This window comes from Cygnus atratus, chromosome Z, assembly GCF_013377495.2.
Source record: "Cygnus atratus isolate AKBS03 ecotype Queensland, Australia chromosome Z, CAtr_DNAZoo_HiC_assembly, whole genome shotgun sequence".
In the NCBI taxonomy this organism is placed as follows: domain Eukaryota; kingdom Metazoa; phylum Chordata; class Aves; order Anseriformes; family Anatidae; genus Cygnus; species Cygnus atratus.
The window spans coordinates 19,785,728-19,801,214 of NC_066396.1; positions in this window are offsets into that span (position 1 = coordinate 19,785,728).

Below are 15,487 nucleotides of genomic sequence, written 5' to 3' on the forward strand. Positions count from 1 at the left end.
AACTGAACTCCTCAGGGCGTGGGACATTATTATATGGAAATACACTTCACAATATCAGGGAGACAGTGCTTGGGGGGGTCTATCTGCATAATTGAAACACCCAAAAAGCACTGTGTTAAAGATATGCATTTGGAAGGAGTATTCAATATATGGGATGATACAGACAACTTTAATTAAGTTTGTAATATAAGAACAGCAGTCCTGGGTGAGACAAACGGCTGTCTAGCCTTGTATCCTATTTTCTGCAGTGACCTAGAGTGGATGCCTCCCAAAACCAATAGGAGCATAGTAAACATACCAAGATACTTCACACAATATACTCTACAATCCCAGTTCAAGGACCTGATGTGGTTGTCTTTGTGGTTAACCGCTTCTCATGGACCTTTTTTCTGCATTTTCTGTAATTGGCTTCTGAAAGCAGGTATTCCTTTAACATGCACAGTATTTTGCAGCACTGAATTCCACAGATTAACCACATGTTATCTGGACAAACATCTCCTTTTCTTGTTTTGAAAGTGCTATCTGACAATTTCTTCTTTGCCTTCTTGACAGTCACGATTTTATAAACATCCATACACCTTCCCTTAAATGCCTTTCTCCTGGTTTGAATGCTGCTAAGTGGTATATGTATGTAATGCATTACTTACTTTTCCAGGAATTCTATATATCCATTTTATTTCTGTCTACATTTTCCATTCATTTTTATCTATCTATCTATCTATCTATTTATTTTAACAAGTTTAACAAGAGCAAGTGCCGGGTCCTGCACGTGGGGCGGGGCAACCCTGGCTATACGTACAGACTGGGCAACGAGACGCTGGAGAGCAGCCCCTCAGAGAGGGATCTGGGGGTTGTGGTTTACAGCAAGTTGAATGTGAGCCAGAAGTGTGCCCTGGCAGCCAGGAGGGTCAACCATATCCTAGGGTGCATCAAGCACAGCATCACTAATCGGTCAAGGGAAGTGATTGCCCTGCTCTACTCTGCGCTGGTGCAGCCTCACCTTGAGCACTGTGTGCAGTTCTGGGCACCACAGTACAAAAAGGACGTAAAACTGTTGGGGAGAGTCCAGAGGAGGGCGACGAAGATGGTGAAGGGACTAGAGGGGAAGACATATGAGGAGTAGCTGAGGTCACTGGGCCTGTTCAGCCTGGAGAAGAGGAGGCTGAGGGGAGACCTCATCACAGCCTATGGCTTCATCATGAGAGGGAGTAGAGGGGAAGGCGCCGATCTCTTTAGTGACCAGTGATAGGACCTGTGGAAATGGTGTCAAGCTGAGGCAGGGGAGGTTTAGGCTAGACATCAGGAAGAGGTTCTTCCCTGAGAGGGTTGTCACACACTGGAACAGGCTCCCCAGGGAATTAGTCACTGCATCAAGCCTGTCGGAGTTTAAGAAGCATTTGGGCTGTGCACTTAGTCACATGGTCTGAATTTTTGGGTAGACCCGTGTGGTACCAGGAGTTGGACTCAATGATCCTTATGGGTCCCTTCCAACTCAGGATATTCTGTGATTCTATGATTCTATTCTATTTATTTATGGGGCGGGGGGGGGGGGAAGGTGAAGACAGAGATATAACTGCAACTATGTGGAATATAAAAAGGGTGGGTGTATCACAGATTTCTACAGGACATTTTCTGTGATGTTCATTATTCCTCTTCTACACATCAAAATATCCTCTATCATTTTTTTTTCCAAATTTGTTTGGTTCTGTCTGGCATTGAATATTAAGCTGAAATTTTCAGTGAACCTGAAAATATATATTTTCAAAATATATATTTTCAATAATATATATTTTCAAAATATATATTTATAGTGGCCTCAAAATCATGTTTTCCAGGTGATATTTGTTAACTAAAAGACTTTTGATATACACAGCTCCTTAAGACTCTTTCCCTTAGCATAATACATTCTATTTATCGGCATTTAATTTCGTTTGCCATTTTATAGTGCAAGCATTCATTGTGGAACTTTCCTGCAACTCTTTGGATCACAACACATCATCATGTTCACCCTATTCCCAAATTATTCTTGACTATGTTTAACAGCATGGGATTCATCATAGCTTTTTATGGAGTCCACCGAGAAGCTCCTTCCACTCTGAAAACTCACACTTTATTTCTATCTTTTACTTCCTGACTTAAATATATCATAGGCCCACAAGAAGATCTCATTTCATAACACTATAGTTTCCTCAAAAACCTTTGGGAGAGGAACTGTGCCAAAAGCATTCTGAAAATGGAAACAAATTTTATCATTTTTGCCAGTCAATCAATGGCATCACAGACTTCTGAATTCTGATAGAATTACAAGATACTGTTTTCCATACAAAACAAGTGTTGTTTATTTGCCATCACATTGTAGTATGTATTTATAAATTAATTTCATTCTTTAGTGTTATTTCTAGCAGTGTTATCAGTATGTTCGGTAGTTTCTAGGATTATGTCTGAAATGATTTTAAAATTGGCGATATGTTAACCATCTTCCAACCCTCTGGTACCGGAGCATTCAATGTAGGGCTTATTTATATATCACAGTTAACAGTTCAGCAATTTCATATTTGACTTCTTTTAGAACTCCAGAGAGAGTACCATCTGCTTTTAGTAATTAGTCAGTGTTCATTACTTTGATTTGTTTTAGAACCTCTTCTACTGCCACTTTAATTTGAGACAGTCCCTCAACATGATCTGGAATGCTAATTAGGCTGATTCATTAAAATATATTATAATATAGCTGAAAGTAAAATCTGTTACAGTTCTTAAGAACAATGGATGTAGACCACATATATAGAAAGAGTGACTGCATTTTGTAAAGTTACTCATGAAAAGGATGTACGGATCCTGGTGAGAAAGCAATCCAAACTCAACTTGAAGGGCAATGACATGACAAATTGGCAAATTACCTACTACTATCCTTTGACACAGAAGTGAGAAAGTAGGAGTTAAGTTGAAAGCAGTATCTAAGGGAGAAATCAGGAGCCCCTAAGTAGGAGCTAAATTGAAAATAGCAGCTACACAATGTTACCTCTGTGTAGACCTTTGGTAAAAGCATTAGTAGAGCACCATGTCAGTGCTCTTGGCTATATTTTATGGGACTTTGCAATATTGGAAAAAAAAATAGAAAACAGAAAAAAACAGAGAGTCAGAAAAATAAAGAGAAGACTGGCAAAGACACCTTATCCTCACGAAGCCAGCAACTAGTCAACTGCAATATAGGCTCAAGAAGGGTTAAGTATTCACTACTTTTCCTTGTCTTCAAAAAATGTTAGATACCCTTTTCGGTATAAATGCTTTGCCAACTACATTAAAAATAACTAATCTCTCTCTTTCCAAATTTCTGTTTGTAAAGGACAATTTTTTTGATATGGAATTTATGAACTTATATTTTCCTCAGGATATTTCAAAATTATATCCTTTCTCCCCGGAACTCCTAGATCCACAGTCTGGGAAAAACAAAAAAAAAAAGGATATTTGTGGATGTCAGAAATTCAGAAAATCTTTATATAAATACCTAAATAAATAACTCAGATGACAATGTGAAGCACACAAATAACTCTGACTTGTTTACAACCTGATACTATGAGATTGCATCCCCTTCTTCAGAAGAGATGCGTTTCTTTTCAGATCATTTGTCTTTTGTGCACTATTGAACATAAGATGTGTGTCAGTGATTGATTGACTGACTGAAACAAGGACAGAACGAAACAATCATTAAACGTTTAAGCCCTTTTCTGGGTCATCTTTGAGAAAGTAATCTTGAGCAGAACAGGCTGCCATTGAAGGTAACAAATCTACTATCACGCATCAGTTTTGACAAACACTTATTTTGATTGTTCAAATAAAGTAACTGAAAAACTTTTTTTTTTTTTTTTTCTCTCAGAAAGACCAAACAGAACTAAAGTCAATTAAATAGGTATGGGTCTTCAGGTTTGATAGCACAGTTAAACAAATATTCTTTGAAGAATAAGAAAAGAAAGCTCGTTCAGCATTTACAGTGGAAGAAGTCCTTCTCATAACTGTTGTTTAGGTTGTAACCCTTGCCAAAAAAAAAAAAAATTTTGCTTGCACAAGTGGTCTTACATAACAAATGAGTAAGTCAGAATTTTATACCAAAATGAAGAACTACAAACCTCATGAATAATTATGACCATCATTTCACCCCAATATTAGCAGAAAATCATAACACTGATTACTGTCAGGCCAACCTGCATTAATTTTCAAAATTGCAGCTGACTGGAAACAAGTGACACAGTTCCAGTTATGTGGATTTGAAGGCCAGTATTTCCCAACATTAAGGCATCCAAATATAGAAGACAGGTCTAGGGTAAAGGTTTGGCTCTAAAACTGTTAAATGAAAACTTGGATCTGCTCAGTGCTAATCATTCTGCTAAATGACCTGTGCACACCTGTGTAACTTCAGATGCTGTACTACCAGCCTGTTCTTTGTCAAAGTTCTCAGTTAAGTCTCTACTGAACGGTGACACTGCATGACAGCAATTAACCTGCTGGCAAAATATCAGTGCAATACGTCAGTAATCCATCATTCTGCTTTGTTCATTGATGAAACAGCAGAGAAATGAACCCCAGCCAGCAAAACCATCCTGGCTGTGCTCCCTGCCTCCTGTGTGATGGAGACAGATGAACTACCATGATGAATGGACAGACAGAAGAGGGACAGGCTAACAGTTTGAGGATGTGCTTTCCTGAAGCACTACTGGGAGAGACAGCAAACTCACATAGTCACCTGGGAGAGAAATCTCCACCAAAGGAAAAGCCTCTCTCACTCCTCTGACTGAATTCAGAGAGAAAATGTGAAAAGGCACTCTTCTTTCACATGGACTGTCAAATAACACCAAAAAGTCCCTAAGTACCTGTACCCAAGTTATTTCTTTAGCAGCAAGATGCCCTTGGCAGAAGTTAATTTAAGCAGGGTCCTCTAGCTGGTGTGGAGCCTCATGTGGTGCACTGCTGCATATTATCTTTCTGAACAGCTATGGCTACATTCTTTCCCTCCATAAATTTCTCCATTCTTCTTTGTCAGCATCCTTGATAGAGAGTTGTATTCCAGGACAGGTCTCTCAGTATTTGGAGACAAGCCTCTGGCACAGCCAGCATTTTGCCAAGTCCATAAGGCCCGCTCAGCATGGGTAACTTCAGAGCACATCACCTCAATCCAGCTGGGTTAGGGCAGAGTCTAATAAAGACATAGTACACTGCTCTGCACAGCAAAATTCCCAAATGCTGATATTGTCCAGGATGGATCCAGACTAATAGCCTTCTTTGTTGGGGGTGTACCATTTTTTTAACAACCATGTTCTTATTAAAAATGTTCCTAATCATCTCAGAGTCTGCTATTCCAAGCTTGACCTGCAGGATTACTTGTGCATGCTGTGGCCACAGGATAGGGGTGACTTTTCACCATGTTTTTGTTCTCCATGATACTTGAGAAATTGTGTGCCACCAGCAGCAGGGCTTCCAGTTATCTCATCGAGGTAATGTGCTCTGACAAGACAGGACCTGTGAGACGTACCTGCATCAGAGCGTGACTCCGTGCCAGATTCGTGCACCTAGAGTTTCACTTATACTTCCTGCAAGGTACATTAAGCACTGTAAGTTTAAATGTAGATATTGAAAAGTTTATGACAGAAAAAAAAAATCAGGAAACACTTTACTGTTTCAAACATGGCTGCAAGACAGTTTAACTGCCAGTTTTGATATCTCCCATATATTGAATTTTTGTCATGAAGGATTTGGAGGCTTGTGGGTTTTTTTTGTTTTGTTTTGTTTTTTTTCTTTCTTGACAGAATTACATTAGTGTGGTTTGAAACTCTCTCATTAAGATTCCTATGTCAGTATCGGCAGCACACATAGCATGAAAAACTCACAAACCAAAGGCCAACAATTCCACAAAGGGAAGATGGAAGAAGCCTCTGCAAAACAGTATTAAAGCTGGTGGACTCAGATTAATTTTAAAGGAAATAATGGAGAAGTACAAAAGAGAAATCTAGATTCAGGCAGCAATCATCTATTCTTTGTAAAATTCACATTTTGAAAGTTAAGGGCCTAATAATTTCCCCAGGTGTGTGCTCAAGGTTTGCATTGGATCACAGTGCTGCTACAGCTCACCAATCACTCCAGCATACAGACCTCCCAGACACCCTGGGGTTTCAAGGGCCCTTGGGACTGAGAAGTCTGTCCAAATCTGGGGCATATCAGCACTCTTCAAACAGCTCTTCAACGTCAGCTTGCTCCTGAGTAATTACTCATTTTAACCACAAGCATACATAGACTCCTATTCATAATACTTAGAGGTATCTTAAAAATCTGAATGCTCAACTGATACTCACACAAAACCTGTTCTTTTCCTCCAAAGCATCCCAATTTTTATTTTGTTGGAAAACAAAACTTCAGATGCACGATAAAAATATTTATTATAGTAATCTTTGGTATGATGATCTCATTTTTGCATGTCTGTTTGACATTTTACGATAGGTTAGAATACAACAGGATATAGTGAGATCGTTAACTAACCTAATTATTTATCAGTAAAGGACACCTAATGACTTTAGGCACCAGCAGAGCCAAAGAGCAAGTCAAAGGGAGAACTGGAGCTTCTAATGATGTTAATTAATAGCTCAGTCCCTCAAGAAAGTAAGTAAAGTAAAAAGAATAAACAATTGCAATGACCTGATAACATGGCTTCTCCATACAAGTATGTTTTAAAAGGGTCAGTTTGTATTTTATTCAGAAAGCTTGACATGTGATGCTCCCCCCACCCTTCCTGTGTCCATGGTTCATCAGTTCCTTCAGAAATCTTGCTGTATGTTCCATAGTAAAGCAGATATTAAAAAAAAAAAAAAAAAAGTTTGCAGACTGGCAATCACATGGCAGCTCTTGAAGAGATATAAAATGTCAAGATTATATTTAAGCAAATCTGGAAATGAGTAACAAAATCAGACCAATGGTTTCTTTTTTAATTCTTTTCACCAATCCTAGAATTTTTAGTAGCATACCATCTGATGTGGGATAGCCCCTGAGGAAACCATGCATATCATAATTTTACAAATGATGCAGAAAATGCGTAAGTATAATTACAGAATTGTCACAAGAAGCCTAGAGTTCTGGTGACTGACTTCATGCTAAGCTCAAACTGTTCTTTTGACAATAGGGAGGACAGAAGTTTTAGATGGGGGGACAAACTCATTGCCTATGCATTAACAGAATAAGCAGTTAAGCTGTCCCCTGCTAAGAAGTATATCCAATTAATTTCAAAAACAATTCTCACTACAACAAACTGCAAGCTGTTCTGGGAGAAAGGTGTACTTCAGCAAGGTCCCTGCTCTTGCTGAAGCTCTTAAGCTGGATAGAAGAGGACACAATAGCTTTCCCCTGGCAGAGGTGAACTGTACCAAAACATATTTCTGCATTTTACCCAATAACAGTTCAACATGAAATAAGGACTGTCGTTAGAAGAGCCCTGAGACCCAAGACTTTCTCCCCCTGCCCTATGCACACTGGAACATGACATTGCATTGTGAAACAACAGGCTTAGAGGAGCAGGCTAAGTACCTTGCTCCAGGTTATCAGGTTCCGAATCCTTTGTGTGTGGAGGGATGCCAGACAGCACTGACTAAGGTGAAAAAGCCTTGGCGATGCATGGTTTTGTCTTCACTGTTTCACATGAGAGTATGCGGAGAGCCTTTAAAGCTCTCCCCTAAGCAGAATTTCATCCCATCCATGTGAACTGTATCGAGACTGCAGGTAACACTTTGGATTTCCCTGTAGCATTAGGCATGAAAAGCTTAATATTGTGATACTGAAAAGCATGGCAGCCTCAGTCTCTTTTTTAATGAATGCCTCTATCTTCAACACAAAGCAGTGACTTCATACAAAGATCATAGTGCCTGGACGGACAAAAAATACCTCATTGTAATCTCTCTGTGTATAGATTTGTGAAGACTTGAACTCTGGTATCTGAATCTGCAAAAGGGTAAGTTCTCAAAATGGCACAGCTTCAGGCTTGCAGAATATAATAGTTTCAGTTAAAACCAGGACAAATCTAAAGCTGTAGCCAACAGGAAGAAATGAGACAGCAAAACTTTGAAGCTGCAACGCTTCAGTGAACATCTGACATCGTATTAGCCACTACAGCTTTCTAACTCAGGGAATATTTTGGAATGTGAGTACATTTTCTAAGAGAGAAGGACAGTCTCAGGGCAACAGAACCTCCTCTGAAACATGCTAGGTTCTTTATTTAAGCATTATCCATTTGGAAGATACATGGCTCTATATAGGTCAGTCAACACATGCTAAGCGTTGGAAAAACTGTGCTCTGAAAATGAACATATCAGAAAGGGAAACTGCCTTATTTAAATATGGTTGGAAATAATTAAGTAAAGTCAGTGATAAAGAAAAGTTCACAGAAGGAATTCATGACAATGATAGGTCATGCTTGCACAGTGAAAGCTTTGATACAAAGCTTGTGTCACACTGAGCTCAATGGAAGGTTAGTCACTGTGTATTAGTAAGCATTTGACTGTATGATTTCCTAATAGGAGGTACAGGACATGTCTGAACACTTTTTAAAATAGTGAGAATTCCTTTTTCACATTGCAGAGCCTTGGCTCTTCCTGGAGGCGGGAGGGAACATGCAGTGCAAAGCTGTTCTGTTACTTTACAGAAATATATATCAATAGGGATGTATTTCTAATCCGTAACTATTTGCCAGCTTGGCTTTCATTAGCAGTCTGTCAGGCTTCTCCTATAAATCTCTATTTTCATGCTTTACAGCTCAGCCATAAAAATTTGCTGCAGTCCAACATTTGGCAAGAGGTCTCAGCCTCAGCACGTCTCACCTTCATGCTTAAACCAAAAATTAAAACAGTGCTTTGAAAAAGAGAAAGAAAAGAAAGACCACAAATATACACTGAAGTGCTGCACTGAATTCGGAAGGGAAACCCAGGGTAAGGATTCATACAAAAAGCTAGTTGTTAGGTGTTGAATGCCACATCTAGCACTCAGGTATTGAAATAATTTCCTACAGAGGACCATCTTCCTGTGCAAACAGTGTCTCATTGCGTACACACACTAAGGCCAAAACAGGGACAGGGTTGGGCTCTGCTTCTCCATGTGTGCCTGTGAGAATCTGCTTGAACATTGCAGCTCAGTTTAGTTACCATTTGTTAAATGCAGATAGATGCTGAACCACTCTTTTTACTAAAACTAATAGTAAAGTAAATCTAGTAGCAGATCTTAGAAGCAGGCAGAGCTACTGTCAATTTGACCAGTACACTAAAGTCTTTTCACAAGTTTGGGAAAGTACAGCAGAGAAAATGACTATAACTTGCATTAACCCATAATAATAGTCTAGAATAACATGTCATGCAGTGTCATTTCTGTGTGCTTCTCTCGTCCATGCAGGGAAAGGAAGAGTTGATGGCTGTGCCAGCACTATATCTACCAAGGATCCCACCACACAAGCCTTGCCAACTGTCTAGGTTCTTTTACAGTGCCTCGCTGCTATGATAAGACGCAGATGAACAGAATTCCTTCATCTTCTTACCTATTCTAACTTCTGCTGCAAACACAGACACTCCATGGATCCTGCATGCCACACAACACAGACAGGAAGAGCACCCTGGTGATCCTGGGGGAAGGTGTGTCTAAGCGGAGCTCTCATCTTTGTTTTCCTTTCATCTCCAAAGCAATCCTCCACCTCAGTATCCTTAGGCACTTCCTAATGACACATCACTATTTAAACAGAGTTATCATGGCCAAAACTCATGAACAAAAGACAACATAACAACCAGGCTGGTCATGCTGCCATTGCAAGGAAAAATAAAGGGCTAAGAGCAGAAAATTTGGGGATCAGTGTTTTACTGGACATAGGGTGAGCAAAATTTCTTCAGCCTTAACCTATGCAACTCTTCAGGCCTCACACCTCAGTTTTCATGCAGGATATATTTGCAATTTGTTTCACTTCATCATAGCCATGTCTGTTCAAATAAAGCTTCCATACTTGTGCAATGTGACCTGCGGGGTGGAACTGACCTGACAGAGGCTGAGACTCCAGTTTGAGAATGAGTGTTTGGAGGAAGGCAGGGAGGATTTGTCACTTAATTTACATGATAGCTTTTATACTGGCTTTTTAAATAAAATCTTTTTTTAAAAAATCTCTCATATAGACCTCACTAATTGTAATTAAAATGTGCCTAGTGCAGCAAGTTTTTAAATAAATGTACCTAGAGCTATCCAAGCAATCTTTCACATTACAACTAAAGATTTGTACCTCTACCTTGAGTAAAGTGAGATGCTACAGTTAAGAATTTGTTGGAGGAGCAGCTAATTTTACTGCAAATACAGAGTTATTATATCGGAAATCTTCACGCATATATATAATTCATGTGACTACCCCATAGTATCAGGGGTGATATCAGTTAGCCTCTATTATCATTTTTGTTAGTAGTGTTGTCCTCAGTATCAGCCCATAAAACATGATTAGGAGTGTCAGAGGTCTTCCTTCATCTCAAGCATACTCTAAAGAATGAAAGCATAACTGTATTTTCACTGGCTGCAATTATTATTAGGTCATCCAAATGAGAAAATGATAGACGCTTTCAGAGAATATATCACCTCTTAATCACACAAAAGAGCTACCTGGAAAAAATAAATCCTGATGACCATTAAGAGCAGGCTTTCCTTCTGGCATATAAATGCAAAACACACTTCCATTTATAAAAATTATTGTTGTAATATAAAACAAACAAACAAGCACACAAACAAAAAGCCTAGGAGACTACCCCACTATATTATTTAATCGGGTTTATGTGGCGAGGCTTTGGTAGTGGGAATGCTGCAGGGGAGACCTCTGAGCAGAACCCAGCAGCTACCCCATGTCAGAGCAGAGCCAGCTCCAGCCTGCTCCAAAAGGGACTCGTCACTGGTCAGACGCTGGCTGGGCCTCTGGGAGGGGAAAAAAAATAAATAAATAAATAAATAAATAAACCTGCCACACAACAACAGCTGGGAGAGAGAGGAGTGAGAAGCAGCCCTGAAGACCCCAGGTCAGTGCAGCAGGAGGGCAGGAGGTGCTCCAGGCAGGCAGCAGCAGTTCCCCTGCGGCCTGTGGAGAGGCCCCTGGTGGAGCAGGCTGTCCCCCTGCAGCCCATGGGTCCCACACGGAGCAGATCTCCACGCTGCAGCCCCCCCGTGGAGGAGCCCCCGGTGGAGCAGGTGGATGTGGCCTGGAGGAGGCTGCGGCCCATGGAGAGCCCCCGCAGGAGCAGGCCCTGGGCCAGAGCTGCAGCCCGTGGAGAGGAGCCCACGCAGGAGCAGGGGCTCTGGGGGGAGCTGCCGCCCACCCGTGGGGGACCCGTGCTGGAGCAGTTTGCTCCTGGGGGATGGATGGACCCCGTGGTACGGAGCTGTGTGGGAGCAGGTCTTGAAGAGCTGCTGCCTGTGGGCAGCCCCCACAGGCTCAGTTCGGGAAGGACGGCATCCCGTGGGAGGGATCCTGCATGGAGCAGGGGCAGAGTGACCGTGACCAGAGAGACGAGGCGCCAGGGACTGACTGCAGACCCTGTTCCCTGTTCCCCTGTGCTGCTTGGAGGGAGGAGGGAGAAAAGGGTGGATGGAGAGAAGTTGTTTTTAATTCGCTTTTAGTTTCTCACTGCTCTATTGTGGTAGCAATAGGCAATACATTAATCTCCCTACTATGAGCCTGTTTTGCCCATGACAGTAATTGGTGAGCAATCTCCCTGTCCTTATCTCAACCCTTGAGTCCTTTCTCAGGTATTTTCTCCCCCTTGTCGTTTGAGGAGAGGGAGTGACAGAGCGACTTGTTTAGCCAGCCATGCATTTAGCCAGTTTAGCTAGCCATCAGGGTGAAACCACCACAATTATTGTATAATAATAAATAAAACTATCACAACATTTAAAGGTAGATGATTGCCATAATGAAAGCACTGGATTTGGTTTACTTTCACACTTTACATGAAGAATAGTTTCTCTGTCTTTTTTCAGACATCACTGACCCAGAAAATACATATGACTGCTTATCTCTAGTTTTCTGCTTTTAGTGCAATTTCTGCCACATTCAGGTACTTCTATCAATGTGTCCCTGTGGCTGAATGATAAATATATATATACTTTTTACTGTGTAACTTAGAAGACACAGGATAGAAAGCTTAGCCCAAGGGGGGCTTGAGTAAATAAATAAATAAATAAATAAAAATCCAATGTTAAGCAACTGTATCCATCTGCTCAGCATTAAGGCAAGATAACTCCTCCTTGCATCTCATTGGTGACTCCCTGGAGACCTTAGCAGAAGCTGCCTTTCAGTCAAAAATGACCCCAGCCTACAATTTTTCAGCCACATCCCTCTAATTGTGGGTGCTATGAGGAAGGACAACATAAAATGATTATGCCAAGTCTAGACTGCAATTTACACAAGGAGAAATCCCTGAGGCTTCATTACGGAGTCTTTGCGTGCCACCATGGAGGTACTGTGAGCCACAGTGGATGGAAAAGGAATTTTTCTCAAAAGCTCTTTTCTTTTAAAGGCAAGTTACAACAGATATCCCAGGTCCTACATCCAAATTACAAGCAGTGTTTCCCATGCAAGCTAACCACAGTGGAATTTCTACAGTGGCAATGCATTCACAGCATTTAACAAAGATGTGAACTTTATATTGAAAAAAAAAAAAAAAAGCTGAAGCTTTTGACTGTTGCTTGTCCTTGTTTGGTAAGCATATTTTATATTTTTGTTCTCTTTTCTCCATCTGCAACTAGAAGATGAAATGCCAGACGGAGACAACACGTTGTTCTTTCTATATTTCTGATTCAGATGTAACTCGTACAAAAATATCTTCAGATTCTGTTTGAAAGAACTAAATCCAGTTACAAGTTACAGTGTTTTAAAGAAGTTTCAAACAGTGTGAACGTTTGAGAGTTTAGTCATTATGTGAAGCCTATCCAATATTAGTCTTCTCACCCCTTTGTGTGAAAGTCAGGCAAGTAGTGGAAACCTTATGCAAAATTCACTTACATGCCACATGGGAACTTAAAATGGGGGTAACCAAAGGACTTATCAAAGAATTTATATTTATCTTTGCCCCTGAACACAGGAGAATGCTTCTGAGCTAAAACACAGCTAGTAGCACTCCTATGGATCTGCAGACCCCAAACATTTGCACAGCCTTAATGAAGTGTTTGTTGCTGTTTTTAATGCACATAGACAAAGATTTGAATTCTACCTCCCCACAGTCCCTTATCAGATAAAAAATTTCTCTGGATTGTGCTTTTGTTATGGAGAAAGAAGAGAGAGTGGAGGAAGGAGAATTTATATTGGCCATAATTATTAATTGCTTGTAAGTGTTAAACTTCCATTTCCACACCAGTGTAAAGTGATGTGATTTAAAGATGTCTGATCAAGTTACTCAGAAAGTGATCTTGAAAACGAAGCTTTATTCCAAAAGACATGAAATAAGGGGAAAAAAAGAAGAAAAAAAAGTTTGGCAATTGCTTGAAAAAATTTCCAGATTTCTTTCCCGCCACATTATGTTCTGTCTGGCAACATAATGTAACATATTTAGTAACATGTAGGCAATGCAATGGCAGGCCACAAAGTGCTATACTATTCTTTCAGTCGTTCATATTTACTTAAATATATATACATGTGTATATATAAAGAGAAAATATTTTAAAAGAGACATTTGTTTAGCATTTCCTCTTCAAAGAAAGCAGGATAAACAACATTGTTTTTAAAACCCAGTAGAGCTGATTTGCAAACTAACTGTTGCAACAAAGGGTCCAGTTCCAGCTTTCTTGTTAAAACCTATTAGAGAGGCAGGTGCTAACTGGGCTGTTGAAGCTGCTAAGTGCATAACAATCAGCAACTAACAGTATCTCAATTTGTTTTTCTACCTTTGTTTTATTTTTCATTATGCTACCAACACGTAATCACGATTTGTAATCTTCACAGCTGACAATGTTGCTTAAGAATTTATCAATGAACCAGTCTACAACACTCCTGTGCCAGGAAGCTGTTCCTGTGTATGGGTTTTAGTGTCACGGCCACATCAACAGATTTAAAGTGCTGGCAAAGTGTCAGTGTCATATTTCAGCCTTTGCTGTTATGTCTTTAGATATGTGTGGTGTAGTAGAGAAACGTGTTTTGGGGGAAAAATAAATAAATAAATAAAAAGGTAAGAGAGAACATTTTTGTCGATGTTAAATCCAAGCAAGCTGTCGAGAACTTCTGTTGAGAGCCTTTCTCCTCCTATTCAAAATGGGTCATTTTATGTGGTTGCTTTTCTAGATTTTAATCTCTCATGCTGCAATACTGCAAACACTCATGCATGTGATTAACTCTGACTACCCACATGCGTAAAGTCCTTGCAGGATGGGGGCTTTAATTTGTTGTGACAATGTCGTGGGGAAGGAAGCTAAGTGGCGATATGTGAGGAAAGCCATATAACTGAGCCTGTCAAGAGCAAACTATGTTAACCCTGTACTGGGCAAGACTTTGCTAATGATTGTTGCATCTCCTGTGACCAGTAGTTCACATTATACTGTGTTTTGTCCCTGGAGATGCTAGAACCGCTATCAAGAAGCTCAAAGGAAAGTACAAGGAAGTCCATTATTATATACATATTTATTTTGAAGAACTTTTTTTTTTTTTTTTTCCCCAGTGCCTTTCTACTACCAATTGATTTGGGGTTTACTTTTAAGAAAGATATGGCTTTACTCACCAATCCAGGATGGCAGGACAGAGACATATCAAGTGTTTCGCATCCCTGAGAACTAACATGCACATAGTGAAGAGTGTACCTCTTGTATTTATGTACCACAGTGCTATAGCGTCTTTCTCCATCCATGATCCCCTGTTACAGATGGAGATGGTCTACAGATTATGGTGATTGCCTAATTGCTTCCACCTAGGACACAGAGCAGGAGAGAAGACACAGTGCTGAGTTGTGTCCAATACTCAGAGGAACTCTGGTTTGAGACATTTTTCCTCACTGCAGTTCAGTGACAGAACAAATTGCAACTTGCACAGGACTAGCCCTGTGATGTCAAGAAGTACCACATGTAAAATTGAGCAGGCAAACACAGATCACAACCAGGGAAATGTGTCCATGTTGTCTCATGTGCTAGAAAAGACAAAACCTGTTACTTGACTATTTATTTTATATTCAGTTTACCAACACTTTTTCTGAAGTTCTACAAATTTTTTTTCCTATGAGATGATGTTGCTATGTTTTGGCAAAGGTTGTGCTTACTGAATACAATGATCACCTCCCTGGTCCTGCTGGCTACACTATTCCTTATACAAGCCAGGATGCCGTTGGCCTTCTTGGCCACCTGGGCACACTGCCGACTCATGTTCAGGTGAGCATTGACCAACACCCCCAGGTCCTTTTCCTCTGCACAGCTTTCCAGACACTCTCCCTGTAGCGCTGCATGGGGTTGTTGTGGCCAAAGTGCAGGACCC